Source organism: Balaenoptera physalus (assembly GCF_965194825.1).
Source record: "Balaenoptera physalus genome assembly, chromosome: 13".
Classification (NCBI taxonomy): Eukaryota; Metazoa; Chordata; class Mammalia; order Artiodactyla; family Balaenopteridae; genus Balaenoptera; species Balaenoptera physalus.
This window is the reverse complement of record NC_138892.1, coordinates 76,369,494-76,384,801: the sequence shown is the minus strand read 5'-3', so window position 1 is coordinate 76,384,801 and position 15,308 is coordinate 76,369,494.

Below are 15,308 nucleotides of genomic sequence, written 5' to 3'. Positions count from 1 at the left end.
TTTTGAAACCTAGGTTGCCGCAGCTTCTCCCAGCTCACGAAGACAGTCAGAGCCGGTCTCATGTGCTGGGTAACGTGGACTCAGTGAGGACAAGGGCCCTACCTGCACTCAGAAAAACACTCTGCTCAGCTCTCCATCCAGGCGGTCACACCGCCTGACTCGGTTTAGCAGGACGTCGATGTGAGGTCCAAGCTGAGCAAAGAGCACAATTCCTCCTTTACCCTGCTAGGCCCCGGAAGAGGTAGTGCCAACTAGGCCTCGCTCAGGCCAGCCCTCCTTCAGGGATCTTGCCACACTTTGAAGCCTGCACTGTAAAAGGTACTTAGCGAAGTTCCCAGGGTTTCGCCATGCTCCCCCTCGGCAGCTCCACTCCTGCAGGGACTCATGTTTGCTGTGAACTAGGATAGGTGGCCCTGCTTCGAAAAGCAGTCTTTTCCCCTTTGGAAATGTGGATTCTTGTAGCCTCGGAGCCGCTTGCGAAACCCTGGGAAGGCCAGGCTTCTACTCACTGCAGGCACGCCCGGGGAGGAAACGAGTATGTTCCCCCAGAGAAACAGGCTGCTTGCAAGTGTCGAGGGGAGCTTCTCAGGTGCCCAGTGGGTCCCGTTTGTTTCCCTTCGCAGCTCCCATCCTGCAGGTCCTTATGCTGGGTGCTAACAAGAGTAGGTGGCTCTGCCGACAAAAGCAGCCTTTTCCCTTTGGAAGCTTGGATTCTAGTGTCTAAGGGGCTGCTTGCCAAACCTTGAAGTTGCCCAGGATCTAACTTCCGTAGGTACGCTTGCGTAGCAAACGAGCACTTTCCCCCGAGAAACCGGGTTCCTGCCACGTTGGAGAAGAGTTAATCCCGCAGACCTCGTTCCTCCTGGGAAAGCGCAAGGCCACACTGAGCCTCAGGGTAGTTCCTAAGTTTCCACCCGGTAAGCTCTGCGTGCCTCGGTTTCCATGAGGTCTCCACCGTTGTTGTGCTTCAATGGAAAGCGAGGATAGCTTTCAGGACTCCAAGCACTCTTGCTCTCGTACCGTTTCCCATGCTACCACACGGATCCCCCCCACGTCTCCTCTCTGTCTGCTGAGCCACAAGCTGCATTGTAGGCCCTTCCGAACACTTCTTGCATGCACAGCCCAAGGCGTCACACTGCTCTCTCTCTACCTTTTGAAACCTAGGTTGCCGCAGCTTCTCCCCGCTGACGAAGACAGTCAGAGCCGGTCTCATGTGCTGGGTAACGTGGACACAGTGAGGACAAGGGCCCTACCTGCACTCAGAAAAACACTCTGCTCAGCTCTCCATCCAGGAGCTCACACCGCCTGACTCGGTTTAGCAGGACGTCGATGTGAGGTCCAAGCTGAGCAAAGAGCACAATTCCTCCTTTACCCTGCTAGGCCACGGAAGAGGTAATGCCAACTAGGCCTCGCTCAGGCCAGCCCTCCTTCAGGGATCTTGCCACACTTTGAAGCCTGCACAGTAAAAGGTACTTAGCGAAGTTCCCAGGGTTTCGTCATGCTCTCCCTCGGCAGCTCCACTCCTGCAGGGACTCATGTTTGCTGTGAACTAGGATAGGTGGCCCTGCTTCGAAAAGCAGTCTTTTCCCCTTTGGAAATGTGGATTCCTGTAGCCTCGGAGCTGCTTGCGAAACCCTAGGAAGGCCAGGCTTCTACTCACTGCAGGCACGCCCGGGGAGGAAACGAGTATGTTCCCCCAGAGAAACAGGCTGCTTGCAAGTGTCGAGGGGAGCTTCTCAGGTGCCCAGTGGGTCCCGTTTGTTTCCCTTCGCAGCTCCCATCCTGCAGGTCCTTATGCTGGGTGCTAACAAGAGTAGGTGGCTCTGCCGACAAAAGCAGCCTTTTCCCTTTGGAAGCTTGGATTCTAGTGTCTCAGGGGCTGCTTGCCAAACCTTGAAGTTGCCCAGGTTCTAACCTCCGTAGGTACGCTTGCGTAGCAAACGAGCACTTTCCCCCGAGAAACCGGGTTCCTGCCACGTTGGAGAAGAGTTAATCCCGCAGACCTCGTTCCTCCTGGGAAAGCGCAAGGCCACACTGAGCCTCAGGGTAGTGCCTAAGTTTCCATCGGGCAAGCTCTGCGTGCCTCGCTTTCCATGAGGTCTCCACCGTTGTTGTGCTTCAATGGAAAGCGAGGATAGCTTTCAGGACTCCAAGCACTCTTGCCTCCGTACAGTTTCCCATGCTACCACACGGATCCCCCCCACGTCTCCTCTCTGTCTGCTGAGCCACAAGCTGCCGTGTAGGCCCTTCGGAACACTTCTTGCATGCACAGCCCAAGGCGTCACACTGCTCTCTCTCTACCTTTTGAAACCTAGGTTGCCGCAGCTTCTCCCAGCTCAGGAAGACAGTCAGAGCCGGTCTCATGTGCTGGGTAACGTGGACTCAGTGAGGACAAGGGCCCTACCTGCACTCAGAAAAACACTCTGCTCAGCTCTCCATCCAGGAGCTCACACCGCCTGACTCGGTTTAGCAGGACGTCGATGTGAGGTCCAAGCTGAGCAAAGAGCACAATTCCTCCTTTACCCTGCTAGGCCACGGAAGAGGTAATGCCAACTAGGCCTCGCTCAGGCCAGCCCTCCTTCAGGGATCTTGCCACACTTTGAAGCCTGCACAGTAAAAGGTACTTAGCGAAGTTCCCAGGGTTTCGTCATGCTCTCCCTCGGCAGCTCCACTCCTGCAGGGACTCATGTTTGCTGTGAACTAGGATAGGTGGCCCTGCTTCGAAAAGCAGTCTTTTCCCCTTTGGAAAAGTGGATTCTTGTAGCCTCGGAGCTGCTTGCGAAACCCTAGGAAGGCCAGGCTTCTATTCACTGCAGGCACGCCCGGGGAGGAAACGAGTATGTTCCCCCAGAGAAACAGGCTGCTTGCAAGTGTCGAGGGGAGCTTCTCAGGTGCCCAGTGGGTCCCGTTTGTTTTCCTTCGCAGCTCCCATCCTGCAGGTCCTTATGCTGGGTGCTAACAAGAGTAGGTGGCTCTGCTGACAAAAGCAGCCTTTTCCCTTTGGAAGCTTGGATTCTAGTGTCTCAGGGGCTGCTTGCCAAACCTTGAAGTTGCCCAGGTTCTAACCTCCGTAGGTACGCTTGCGTAGCAAACGAGCACTTTCCCCCGAGAAACCGGGTTCCTGCCACGTTGGAGAAGAGTTAATCCCGCAGACCTCGTTCCTCCTGGGAAAGCGCAAGGCCACACTGAGCCTCAGGGTAGTGCCTAAGTTTCCACCCGGTAAGCTCTGCGTGCCTCCGTTTCCATGAGGTCTCCACCGTTGTTGTGTTTCAATGGAAAGCGAGGAGAGCTTTCAGGACTCCAAGCACTCTTGCCTCCGTACCGTTTCCCATGCTACCACACGGATCCCCCCCACGTCTCCTCTCTGTCTGCTGAGCCACAAGCTGCCGTGTAGGCCCTTCGGAACACTTCTTGCATGCACAGCCGAAGACGTCACACTGCTCTCTCTCTACCTTTTGAAACCTAGGTTGCCGCAGCTTCTCCCAGCTCACGAAGACAGTCAGAGCCGGTCTCATGTGCTGGGTAACGTGGACTCAGTGAGGACAAGGGCCCTACCTGCACTCAGAAAAACACTCTGCTCAGCTCTCCATCCAGGCGGTCACACCGCCTGACTCGGTTTAGCAGGACGTCGATGTGAGGTCCAAGCTGAGCAAAGAGCACAATTCCTCCTTTACCCTGCTAGGCCCCGGAAGAGGTAGTGCCAACTAGGCCTCGCTCAGGCCAGCCCTCCTTCAGGGATCTTGCCACACTTTGAAGCCTGCACTGTAAAAGGTACTTAGCGAAGTTCCCAGGGTTTCGCCATGCTCCCCCTCGGCAGCTCCACTCCTGCAGGGACTCATGTTTGCTGTGAACTAGGATAGGTGGCCCTGCTTCGAAAAGCAGTCTTTTCCCCTTTGGAAATGTGGATTCTTGTAGCCTTGGAGCCGCTTGCGAAACCCTAGGAAGGCCAGGCTTCTACTCACTGCAGGCACGCCCGGGGAGGAAACGAGTATGTTCCCCCAGAGAAACAGGCTGCTTGCAAGTATCGAGGGGAGCTTCTCAGGTGCCCAGTGGGTCCCGTTTGTTTCCCTTCGCAGCTCCCATCCTGCAGGTCCTTATGCTGGGTGCTAACAAGAGTAGGTGGCTCTGCCGACAAAAGCAGCCTTTTCCCTTTGGAAGCTTGGATTCTAGTGTCTCAGGGGCTGCTTGCCAAACCTTGAAGTTGCCCAGGTTCTAACCTCAATAGGTACGCTTGCGTAGCAAACGAGCACTTTCCCCCGAGAAACCGGGTTCCTGCCACGTTGGAGAAGAGTTAATCCCGCAGACCTCGTTCTTCCTGGGAAAGCGCAAGGCCACACTGAGCCTCAGGGTAGTTCCTAAGTTTCCACCCGGTAAGCTCTGCGTGCCTCCGTTTCCATGAGGTCTCCACCGTTGTTGTGTTTCAATGGAAAGCGAGGATAGCTTTCAGGACTCCAAGCACTCTTGCTCTCGTACCGTTTCCCATGCTACCACACGGATCCCCCCCACGTCTCCTCTCTGTCTGCTGAGCCACAAGCTGCATTGTAGGCCCTTCGGAACACTTCTTGCATGCACAGCCGAAGGCGTCACACTGCTCTCTCTCTACCTTTTGAAACCTAGGTTGCCGCAGCTTCTCCCCGCTGACGAAGACAGTCAGAGCCGGTCTCATGTGCTGGGTAACGTGGACTCAGTGAGGACAAGGGCCCTACCTGCACTCAGAAAAACACTCTGCTCAGCTCTCCATCCAGGAGCTCACACCTCCTGACTCGGTTTAGCAGGACGTCGATGTGAGGTCCAAGCTGAGCAAAGAGCACAATTCCTCCTTTACCCTGCTAGGCCACGGAAGAGGTAATGCCAACTAGGCCTCGCTCAGGCCAGCCCTCCTTCAGGGATCTTGCCACACTTTGAAGCCTGCACAGTAAAAGGTACTTAGCGAAGTTCCCAGGGTTTCGTCATGCTCTCCCTCGGCAGCTCCACTCCTGCAGGGACTCATGTTTGCTGTGAACTAGGATAGGTGGCCCTGCTTCGAAAAGCAGTCTTTTCCCCTTTGGAAAAGTGGATTCTTGTAGCCTCGTAGCTGCTTGCGAAACCCTAGGAAGGCCAGGCTTCTATTCACTGCAGGCACGCCCGGGGAGGAAACGAGTATGTTCCCCCAGAGAAACAGGCTGCTTGCAAGTGTCGAGGGGAGCTTCTCAGGTGCCCAGTGGGTCCCGTTTGTTTCCCTTCGCAGCTCCCATCCTGCAGGTCCTTATGCTGGGTGCTAACAAGAGTAGGTGGCTCTGCCGACAAAAGCAGCCTTTTCCCTTTGGAAGCTTGGATTCTAGTGTCTCAGGGGCTGCTTGCCAAACCTTGAAGTTGCCCAGGTTCTAACCTCCGTAGGTACGCTTGCGTAGCAAACGAGCACTTTCCCCCGAGAAACCGGGTTCCTGCCACGTTGGAGAAGAGTTAATCCCGCAGACCTCGTTCCTCCTGGGAAAGCGCAAGGCCACACTGAGCCTCAGGGTAGTGCCTAAGTTTCCACCCGGTAAGCTCTGCGTGCCTCCGTTTCCATGAGGTCTCCACCGTTGTTGTGTTTCAATGGAAAGCGAGGAGAGCTTTCAGGACTCCAAGCACTCTTGCCTCCGTACCGTTTCCCATGCTACCACACGGATCCCCCCCACGTCTCCTCTCTGTCTGCTGAGCCACAAGCTGCCGTGTAGGCCCTTCGGAACACTTCTTGCATGCACAGCCGAAGACGTCACACTGCTCTCTCTCTACCTTTTGAAACCTAGGTTGCCGCAGCTTCTCCCAGCTCACGAAGACAGTCAGAGCCGGTCTCATGTGCTGGGTAACGTGGACTCAGTGAGGACAAGGGCCCTACCTGCACTCAGAAAAACACTCTGCTCAGCTCTCCATCCAGGCGGTCACACCGCCTGACTCGGTTTAGCAGGACGTCGATGTGAGGTCCAGGCTGAGCAAAGAGCACAATTCCTCCTTTACCCTGCTAGGCCCCGGAAGAGGTAGTGCCAACTAGGCCTCGCTCAGGCCAGCCCTCCTTCAGGGATCTTGCCACACTTTGAAGCCTGCACTGTAAAAGGTACTTAGCGAAGTTCCCAGGGTTTCGCCATGCTCCCCCTCGGCAGCTCCACTCCTGCAGGGACTCATGTTTGCTGTGAACTAGGATAGGTGGCCCTGCTTCGAAAAGAGGTCTTTTCCCCTTTGGAAATGTGGATTCTTGTAGCCTTGGAGCCGCTTGCGAAACCCTAGGAAGGCCAGGCTTCTACTCACTGCAGGCACGCCCGGGGAGGAAACGAGTATGTTCCCCCAGAGAAACAGGCTGCTTGCAAGTGTCGAGGGGAGCTTCTCAGGTGCCCAGTGGGTCCCGTTTGTTTCCCTTCGCAGCTCCCATCCTGCAGGTCCTTATGCTGGGTGCTAACAAGAGTAGGTGGCTCTGCCGACAAAAGCAGCCTTTTCCCTTTGGAAGCTTGGATTCTAGTGTCTCAGGGGCTGCTTGCCAAACCTTGAAGTTGCCCAGGTTCTAACCTCAATAGGTACGCTTGCGTAGCAAACGAGCACTTTCCCCCGAGAAACCGGGTTCCTGCCACGTTGGAAAAGAGTTAATCCCGCAGACCTCGTTCTTCCTGGGAAAGCGCAAGGCCACACTGAGCCTCAGGGTAGTTCCTAAGTTTCCACCCGGTAAGCTCTGCGTGCCTCCGTTTCCATGAGGTCTCCACCGTTGTTGTGCTTCAATGGAAAGCGAGGATAGCTTTCAGGACTCCAAGCACTCTTGCTCTCGTACCGTTTCCCATGCTACCACACGGATCCCCCCCACGTCTCCTCTCTGTCTGCTGAGCCACAAGCTGCATTGTAGGCCCTTCGGAACACTTCTTGCATGCACAGCCGAAGGCGTCACACTGCTCTCTCTCTACCTTTTGAAACCTAGGTTGCCGCAGCTTCTCCCCGCTGACGAAGACAGTCAGAGCCGGTCTCATGTGCTGGGTAACGTGGACTCAGTGAGGACAAGGGCCCTACCTGCACTCAGAAAAACACTCTGCTCAGCTCTCCATCCAGGAGCTCACACCTCCTGACTCGGTTTAGCAGGACGTCGATGTGAGGTCCAAGCTGAGCAAAGAGCACAATTCCTCCTTTACCCTGCTAGGCCACGGAAGAGGTAATGCCAACTAGGCCTCGCTCAGGCCAGCCCTCCTTCAGGGATCTTGCCACACTTTGAAGCCTGCACAGTAAAAGGTACTTAGCGAAGTTCCCAGGGTTTCGTCATGCTCTCCCTCGGCAGCTCCACTCCTGCAGGGACTCATGTTTGCTGTGAACTAGGATAGGTGGCCCTGCTTCGAAAAGCAGTCTTTTCCCCTTTGGAAATGTGGATTCCTGTAGCCTCGGAGCTGCTTGCGAAACCCTAGGAAGGCCAGGCTTCTACTCACTGCAGGCACGCCCGGGGAGGAAACGAGTATGTTCCCCCAGAGAAACAGGCTGCTTGCAAGTGTCGAGGGGAGCTTCTCAGGTGCCCAGTGGGTCCCGTTTGTTTCCCTTCGCAGCTCCCATCCTGCAGGTCCTTATGCTGGGTGCTAACAAGAGTAGGTGGCTCTGCCGACAAAAGCAGCCTTTTCCCTTTGGAAGCTTGGATTCTAGTGTCTCAGGGGCTGCTTGCCAAACCTTGAAGTTGCCCAGGTTCTAACCTCCGTAGGTACGCTTGCGTAGCAAACGAGCACTTTCCCCCGAGAAACCGGGTTCCTGCCACGTTGGAGAAGAGTTAAGCCCGCAGACCTCGTTCCTCCTGGGAAAGCGCAAGGCCACACTGAGCCTCAGGGTAGTGCCTAAGTTTCCATCGGGCAAGCTCTGCATGCCTCGGTTTCCATGAGGTCTCCACCGTTGTTGTGCTTCAATGGAAAGCGAGGATAGCTTTCAGGACTCCAAGCACTCTTGCTCTCGTACTGTTTCCCATGCTACCACACGGATCCCCCCCACGTCTCCTCTCTGTCTGCTGAGCCACAAGCTGCATTGTAGGCCCTTCGGAACACTTCTTGCATGCACAGCCCAAGGCGTCACACTGCTCTCTCTCTACCTTTTGAAACCTAGGTTGCCGCAGCTTCTCCCCGCTGACGAAGACAGTCAGAGCCGGTCTCATGTGCTGGGTAACGTGGACTCAGTGAGGACAAGGGCCCTACCTGCACTCAGAAAAACACTCTGCTCATCTCTCCATCCAGGAGCTCACACCGCCTGACTCGGTTTAGCAGGACGTCGATGGGAGGTCCAAGCTGAGCAAAGAGCACAATTCCTCCTTTACCCTGCTAGGCCACGGAAGAGGTAATGCCAACTAGGCCTCGCTCAGGCCAGCCCTCCTTCAGGGATCTTGCCACACTTTGAAGCCTGCACAGTAAAAGGTACTTAGCGAAGTTCCCAGGGTTTCGTCATGCTCTCCCTCGGCAGCTCCACTCCTGCAGGGACTCATGTTTGCTGTGAACTAGGATAGGTGGCCCTGCTTCGAAAAGCAGTCTTTTCCCCTTTGGAAATGTGGATTCTTGTAGCCTCGGAGCTGCTTGCGAAACCCTAGGAAGGCCAGGCTTCTACTCACTGCAGGCACGCCCGGGGAGGAAACGAGTATGTTCCCCCAGAGAAACAGGCTGCTTGCAAGTGTCGAGGGGAGCTTCTCAGGTGCCCAGTGGGTCCCGTTTGTTTCCCTTCACAGCTCCCATCCTGCAGGTCCTTATGCTGGGTGCTAACAAGAGTAGGTGGCTCTGCCGACAAAAGCAGCCTTTTCCCTTTGGAAGCTTGGATTCTAGTGTCTCAGGGGCTGCTTGCCAAACCTTGAAGTTGCCCAGGTTCTAACCTCCGTAGGTACGCTTGCGTAGCAAACGAGCACTTTCCCCCGAGAAACCGGGTTCCTGCCACATTGGAGAAGAGTTAATCCCGCAGACCTCGTTCCTCCTGGGAAAGCGCAAGGCCACACTGAGCCTCAGGGTAGTGCCTAAGTTTCCACCCGGTAAGCTCTGCGTGCCTCCGTTTCCATGAGGTCTCCACCGTTGTTGTGTTTCAATGGAAAGCGAGGATAGCTTTCAGGACTCCAAGCACTCTTGCCTCCATACCGTTTCCCATGCTACCACACGGATCCCCCCCACGTCTCCTCTCTGTCTGCTGAGCCACAAGCAGCCGTGTAGGCCCTTCGGAACACTTCTTGCATGCACAGCCCAAGGCGTCACACTGCTCTCTCTCTACCTTTTGAAACCTAGGTTGCCGCAGCTTCTCCCAGCTCACGAAGACAGTCAGAGCCGGTCTCATGTGCTGGGTAACGTGGACTCAGTGAGGACAAGGGCCCTACCTGCACTCAGAAAAACACTCTGCTCAGCTCTCCATCCAGGCGGTCACACCGCCTGACTCGGTTTAGCAGGACGTCGATGTGAGGTCCAAGCTGAGCAAAGAGCACAATTCCTCCTTTACCCTGCTAGGCCCCGGAAGAGGTAGTGCCAACTAGGCCTCGCTCAGGCCAGCCCTCCTTCAGGGATCTTGCCACACTTTGAAGCCTGCACTGTAAAAGGTACTTAGCGAAGTTCCCAGGGTTTCGCCATGCTCCCCCTCGGCAGCTCCACTCCTGCAGGGACTCATGTTTGCTGTGAACTAGGATAGGTGGCCCTGCTTCGAAAAGCAGTCTTTTCCCCTTTGGAAATGTGGATTCTTGTAGCCTCGGAGCCGCTTGCGAAACCCTAGGAAGGCCAGGCTTCTACTCACTGCAGGCACGCCCGGGGAGGAAACGAGTATGTTCCCCCCAGAGAAACAGGCTGCTTGCAAGTGTCGAGGGGAGCTTCTCAGGTGCCCAGTGGGTCCCGTTTGTTTCCCTTCGCAGCTCCCATCCTGCAGGTCCTTATGCTGGGTGCTAACAAGAGTAGGTGGCTCTGCCGACAAAAGCAGCCTTTTCCCTTTGGAAGCTTGGATTCTAGTGTCTAAGGGGCTGCTTGCCAAACCTTGAAGTTGCCCAGGATCTAACTTCCGTAGGTACGCTTGCGTAGCAAACGAGCATTTTCCCCCGAGAAACCGGGTTCCTGCCACGTTGGAGAAGAGTTAATCCCGCAGACCTCGTTCCTCCTGGGAAAGCGCAAGGCCACACTGAGCCTCAGGGTAGTTCCTAAGTTTCCACCCGGTAAGCTCTGCGTGCCTCGGTTTCCATGAGGTCTCCACCGTTGTTGTGCTTCAATGGAAAGCGAGGATAGCTTTCAGGACTCCAAGCACTCTTGCTCTCGTACCGTTTCCCATGCTACCACACGGATCCCCCCCACGTCTCCTCTCTGTCTGCTGAGCCACAAGCTGCATTGTAGGCCCTTCCGAACACTTCTTGCATGCACAGCCCAAGGCGTCACACTGCTCTCTCTCTACCTTTTGAAACCTAGGTTGCCGCAGCTTCTCCCCGCTGACGAAGACAGTCAGAGCCGGTCTCATGTGCTGGGTAACGTGGACACAGTGAGGACAAGGGCCCTACCTGCACTCAGAAAAACACTCTGCCCAGCTCTCCATCCAGGAGCTCACACCGCCTGACTCGGTTTAGCAGGACGTCGATGTGAGGTCCAAGCTGAGCAAAGAGCACAATTCCTCCTTTACCCTGCTAGGCCCCGGAAGAGGTAGTGCCAACTAGGCCTCGCTCAGGCCAGCCCTCCTTCAGGGATCTTGCCACACTTTGAAGCCTGCACAGTAAAAGGTACTTAGCGAAGTTCCCAGGGTTTCGTCATGCTCTCCCTCGGCAGCTCCACTCCTGCAGGGACTCATGTTTGCTGTGAACTAGGATAGGTGGCCCTGCTTCGAAAAGCAGTCTTTTCCCCTTTGGAAATGTGGATTCCTGTAGCCTCGGAGCTGCTTGCAAAACCCTAGGAAGGCCAGGCTTCTACTCACTGCAGGCACGCCCGGGGAGGAAACGAGTATGTTCCCCCAGAGAAACAGGCTGCTTGCAAGTGTCGAGGGGAGCTTCTCAGGTGCCCAGTGGGTCCCGTTTGTTTCCCTTCGCAGCTCCCATCCTGCAGGTACTTATGCTGGGTGCTAACAAGTGTAGGTGGCTCTGCCAACAAAAGCAGACTTTTCCCTTTGGAAGCTTTGATTCTAGTGTCTAAAGGGCTGCTTGCCAAACCTTGAAGTTGCCCAGGTTGTAACCTCCGTAGGTACGCTTGCGTAGCAAACGAGCACTTTGCCCCGAGAAACCGGGTTCCTGCCAGGTAGGAGGAGAGTTAATCCCGCAGACCTCGTTCCTCGTGGGAAAGCGCAAGGCCACACTGAGCCTCAGGGTAGTGCCTAAGTTTCCACCCGGTAAGCTCTGCGTGCCTCCGTTTCCATGAGGTCTCCACCGTTGTAGTGCTTCAATGGAAAGCGAGGATAGCTTTCAGGACTCCAAGCACTCTTGCCTCCGTACAGTTTCCCATGCTACCACACGGTTCCCCCCCACGTCTCCTCTCTGTCTGCTGAGCCACAAGCTGCCGTGTAGGCCCTTCGGAACACTTCTTGCATGCACAGCCCAAGGCGTCACACTGCTCTCTCTCTACCTTTTGAAACCTAGGTTGCCGCAGCTTCTCCCAGCTCACGAAGACAGTCAGAGCCGGTCTCATGTGCTGGGTAACATGGACTCAGTGAGGACAAGGGCCCTACTTGCACTCAGAAAAACACTCTGCTCAGCTCTCCATCCAGGAGCTCACACCGCCTGACTCGGTTTAGCAGGACGTCGATGTGAGGTCCAAGCTGAGCAAAGAGCACAATTCCTCCTTTACCCTGCTAGTTCCCGGAAGAGGTAGTGCCAACAAGGCCTCGCTCAGGCCAGCCCTCCTTCAGGGATCTTGCCACACTTTGAAACCTGCACAGTAAAAGGTACTTAGCGAAGTTCCCAGGGATTCGCCATGCTCTCACTCGGCAGCTCCACTCCTGCAGGGACTCATGTTTGCTGTGAACTAGGATAGGTGGCCCTGCTTCGAAAAGCAGTCTTTTCCCCTTTGGAAATGTGGATTCTTGTAGCCTCGGAGCCGCTTGCGAAACCCTAGGAAGGCCAGGCTTCTACTCACTGCAGGCACGCCCGGGGAGGAAACGAGTATGTTCCCCCCAGAGAAACAGGCTGCTTGCAAGTGTCGAGGGGAGCTTCTCAGGTGCCCAGTGGGTCCCGTTTGTTTCCCTTCGCAGCTCCCATCCTGCAGGTCCTTATGCTGGGTGCTAACAAGAGTAGGTGGCTCTGCCGACAAAAGCAGCCTTTTCCCTTTGGAAGCTTGGATTCTAGTGTCTAAGGGGCTGCTTGCCAAACCTTGAAGTTGCCCAGGATCTAACTTCCGTAGGTACGCTTGCGTAGCAAACGAGCATTTTCCCCCGAGAAACCGGGTTCCTGCCACGTTGGAGAAGAGTTAATCCCGCAGACCTCGTTCCTCCTGGGAAAGCGCAAGGCCACACTGAGCCTCAGGGTAGTTCCTAAGTTTCCACCCGGTAAGCTCTGCGTGCCTCGGTTTCCATGAGGTCTCCACCGTTGTTGTGCTTCAATGGAAAGCGAGGATAGCTTTCAGGACTCCAAGCACTCTTGCTCTCGTACCGTTTCCCATGCTACCACACGGATCCCCCCCACGTCTCCTCTCTGTCTGCTGAGCCACAAGCTGCATTGTAGGCCCTTCCGAACACTTCTTGCATGCACAGCCCAAGGCGTCACACTGCTCTCTCTCTACCTTTTGAAACCTAGGTTGCCGCAGCTTCTCCCCGCTGACGAAGACAGTCAGAGCCGGTCTCATGTGCTGGGTAACGTGGACACAGTGAGGACAAGGGCCCTACCTGCACTCAGAAAAACACTCTGCCCAGCTCTCCATCCAGGAGCTCACACCGCCTGACTCGGTTTAGCAGGACGTCGATGTGAGGTCCAAGCTGAGCAAAGAGCACAATTCCTCCTTTACCCTGCTAGGCCCCGGAAGAGGTAGTGCCAACTAGGCCTCGCTCAGGCCAGCCCTCCTTCAGGGATCTTGCCACACTTTGAAGCCTGCACAGTAAAAGGTACTTAGCGAAGTTCCCAGGGTTTCGTCATGCTCTCCCTCGGCAGCTCCACTCCTGCAGGGACTCATGTTTGCTGTGAACTAGGATAGGTGGCCCTGCTTCGAAAAGCAGTCTTTTCCCCTTTGGAAATGTGGATTCCTGTAGCCTCGGAGCTGCTTGCAAAACCCTAGGAAGGCCAGGCTTCTACTCACTGCAGGCACGCCCGGGGAGGAAACGAGTATGTTCCCCCAGAGAAACAGGCTGCTTGCAAGTGTCGAGGGGAGCTTCTCAGGTGCCCAGTGGGTCCCGTTTGTTTCCCTTCGCAGCTCCCATCCTGCAGGTACTTATGCTGGGTGCTAACAAGTGTAGGTGGCTCTGCCAACAAAAGCAGACTTTTCCCTTTGGAAGCTTTGATTCTAGTGTCTAAAGGGCTGCTTGCCAAACCTTGAAGTTGCCCAGGTTGTAACCTCCGTAGGTACGCTTGCGTAGCAAACGAGCACTTTGCCCCGAGAAACCGGGTTCCTGCCAGGTAGGAGGAGAGTTAATCCCGCAGACCTCGTTCCTCGTGGGAAAGCGCAAGGCCACACTGAGCCTCAGGGTAGTGCCTAAGTTTCCACCCGGTAAGCTCTGCGTGCCTCCGTTTCCATGAGGTCTCCACCGTTGTAGTGCTTCAATGGAAAGCGAGGATAGCTTTCAGGACTCCAAGCACTCTTGCCTCCGTACAGTTTCCCATGCTACCACACGGTTCCCCCCCACGTCTCCTCTCTGTCTGCTGAGCCACAAGCTGCCGTGTAGGCCCTTCGGAACACTTCTTGCATGCACAGCCCAAGGCGTCACACTGCTCTCTCTCTACCTTTTGAAACCTAGGTTGCCGCAGCTTCTCCCAGCTCACGAAGACAGTCAGAGCCGGTCTCATGTGCTGGGTAACATGGACTCAGTGAGGACAAGGGCCCTACTTGCACTCAGAAAAACACTCTGCTCAGCTCTCCATCCAGGAGCTCACACCGCCTGACTCGGTTTAGCAGGACGTCGATGTGAGGTCCAAGCTGAGCAAAGAGCACAATTCCTCCTTTACCCTGCTAGTTCCCGGAAGAGGTAGTGCCAACAAGGCCTCGCTCAGGCCAGCCCTCCTTCAGGGATCTTGCCACACTTTGAAACCTGCACAGTAAAAGGTACTTAGCGAAGTTCCCAGGGATTCGCCATGCTCTCACTCGGCAGCTCCACTCCTGCAGGGACTCATGTTTGCTGTGAACTAGGATAGGTGGCCCTGCTTCGAAAAGCAGTCTTTTCCCCTTTGAAAATGTGGATTCTTGTAGCCTCGGAGCTGTTTGAGAAACCCTAGGAAGGCCCAGCTTCTACTCACTGCAGGCACGCCCGGGGAGGAAACGAGTATGTTCCCCCAGACAAACAGGCTGCTTGCAAGTGTCGAGGGGAGCTTCTCAGGTGCCCAGTGGGTCCCGTTTGTTTCCCTTCGCAGCTCCCATCCTGCAGGTCCTTATGCTGTGTGTTAACAAGAGTAGGTGGCTCTGCCGACAAAAGCAGCCTTTTCCCTTTGGAAGCTTTGATTCTAGTGTCTAAGGGGCTGCTTGCCAAACCTTGAAGTTGCCCAGGTTCTAACCTCCGTAGGTACGCTTGCTTAGCAAACGAGCACTTTCCCCCGAGAAACCGGGTTCCTGCCACGTTGGAGAAGAGTTAATCCCGCAGACCTCGTTCCTCCTGGGAAAGCGCAAGGCCACACTGAGCCTCAGGGTAGTGCCTAAGTTTCCACCCGGTAAGCTCTGCGTGCCTCCGGTTCCATGAGGTCTCCACCGTTGTTGTGCTTCAATGGAAAGCGAGGATAGCTTTCAGGACTCCAAGCACTCTTGCCTCCGTACCGTTTCCCATGCTACCACACGGATCCCCCCCACGTCTCCTCTCAGTCTGCTGAGCCACAAGCTGCCGTGTAGGCCCTTCGGAACACTTCTTGCATGCACAGCCCAAGGCGTCACTCTGCTCTCTCTCTACCTTTTGAAACCTAGGTTGCCGCAGCTTCTCCCAGCTCACGAAGACAGTCAGAGCTGGTCTCATGTGCTGGGTAACGTGGAGTCATGAGGACAAGGGCCCTACCTGCACTCAGAAAAACACTCTGCTCAGCTCTCTATCCAGGAGCTCACACCGCCTGACTCGGTTTAGCAGGACGTCGATGTGAGGTCCAAGCTGAGCAAAGAGCACAATTCCTCCTTTACCCTGCTAGGCCCCGGAAGAGGTAGTGCCAACAAGGCCTCGCTCAGGCCAGCCCTCCTTCAGGGATCTTGCCACACTTTGAAGCCTGCACAGTAAAAGGTACTTAGCGAAGTTCCCAGGGTTTC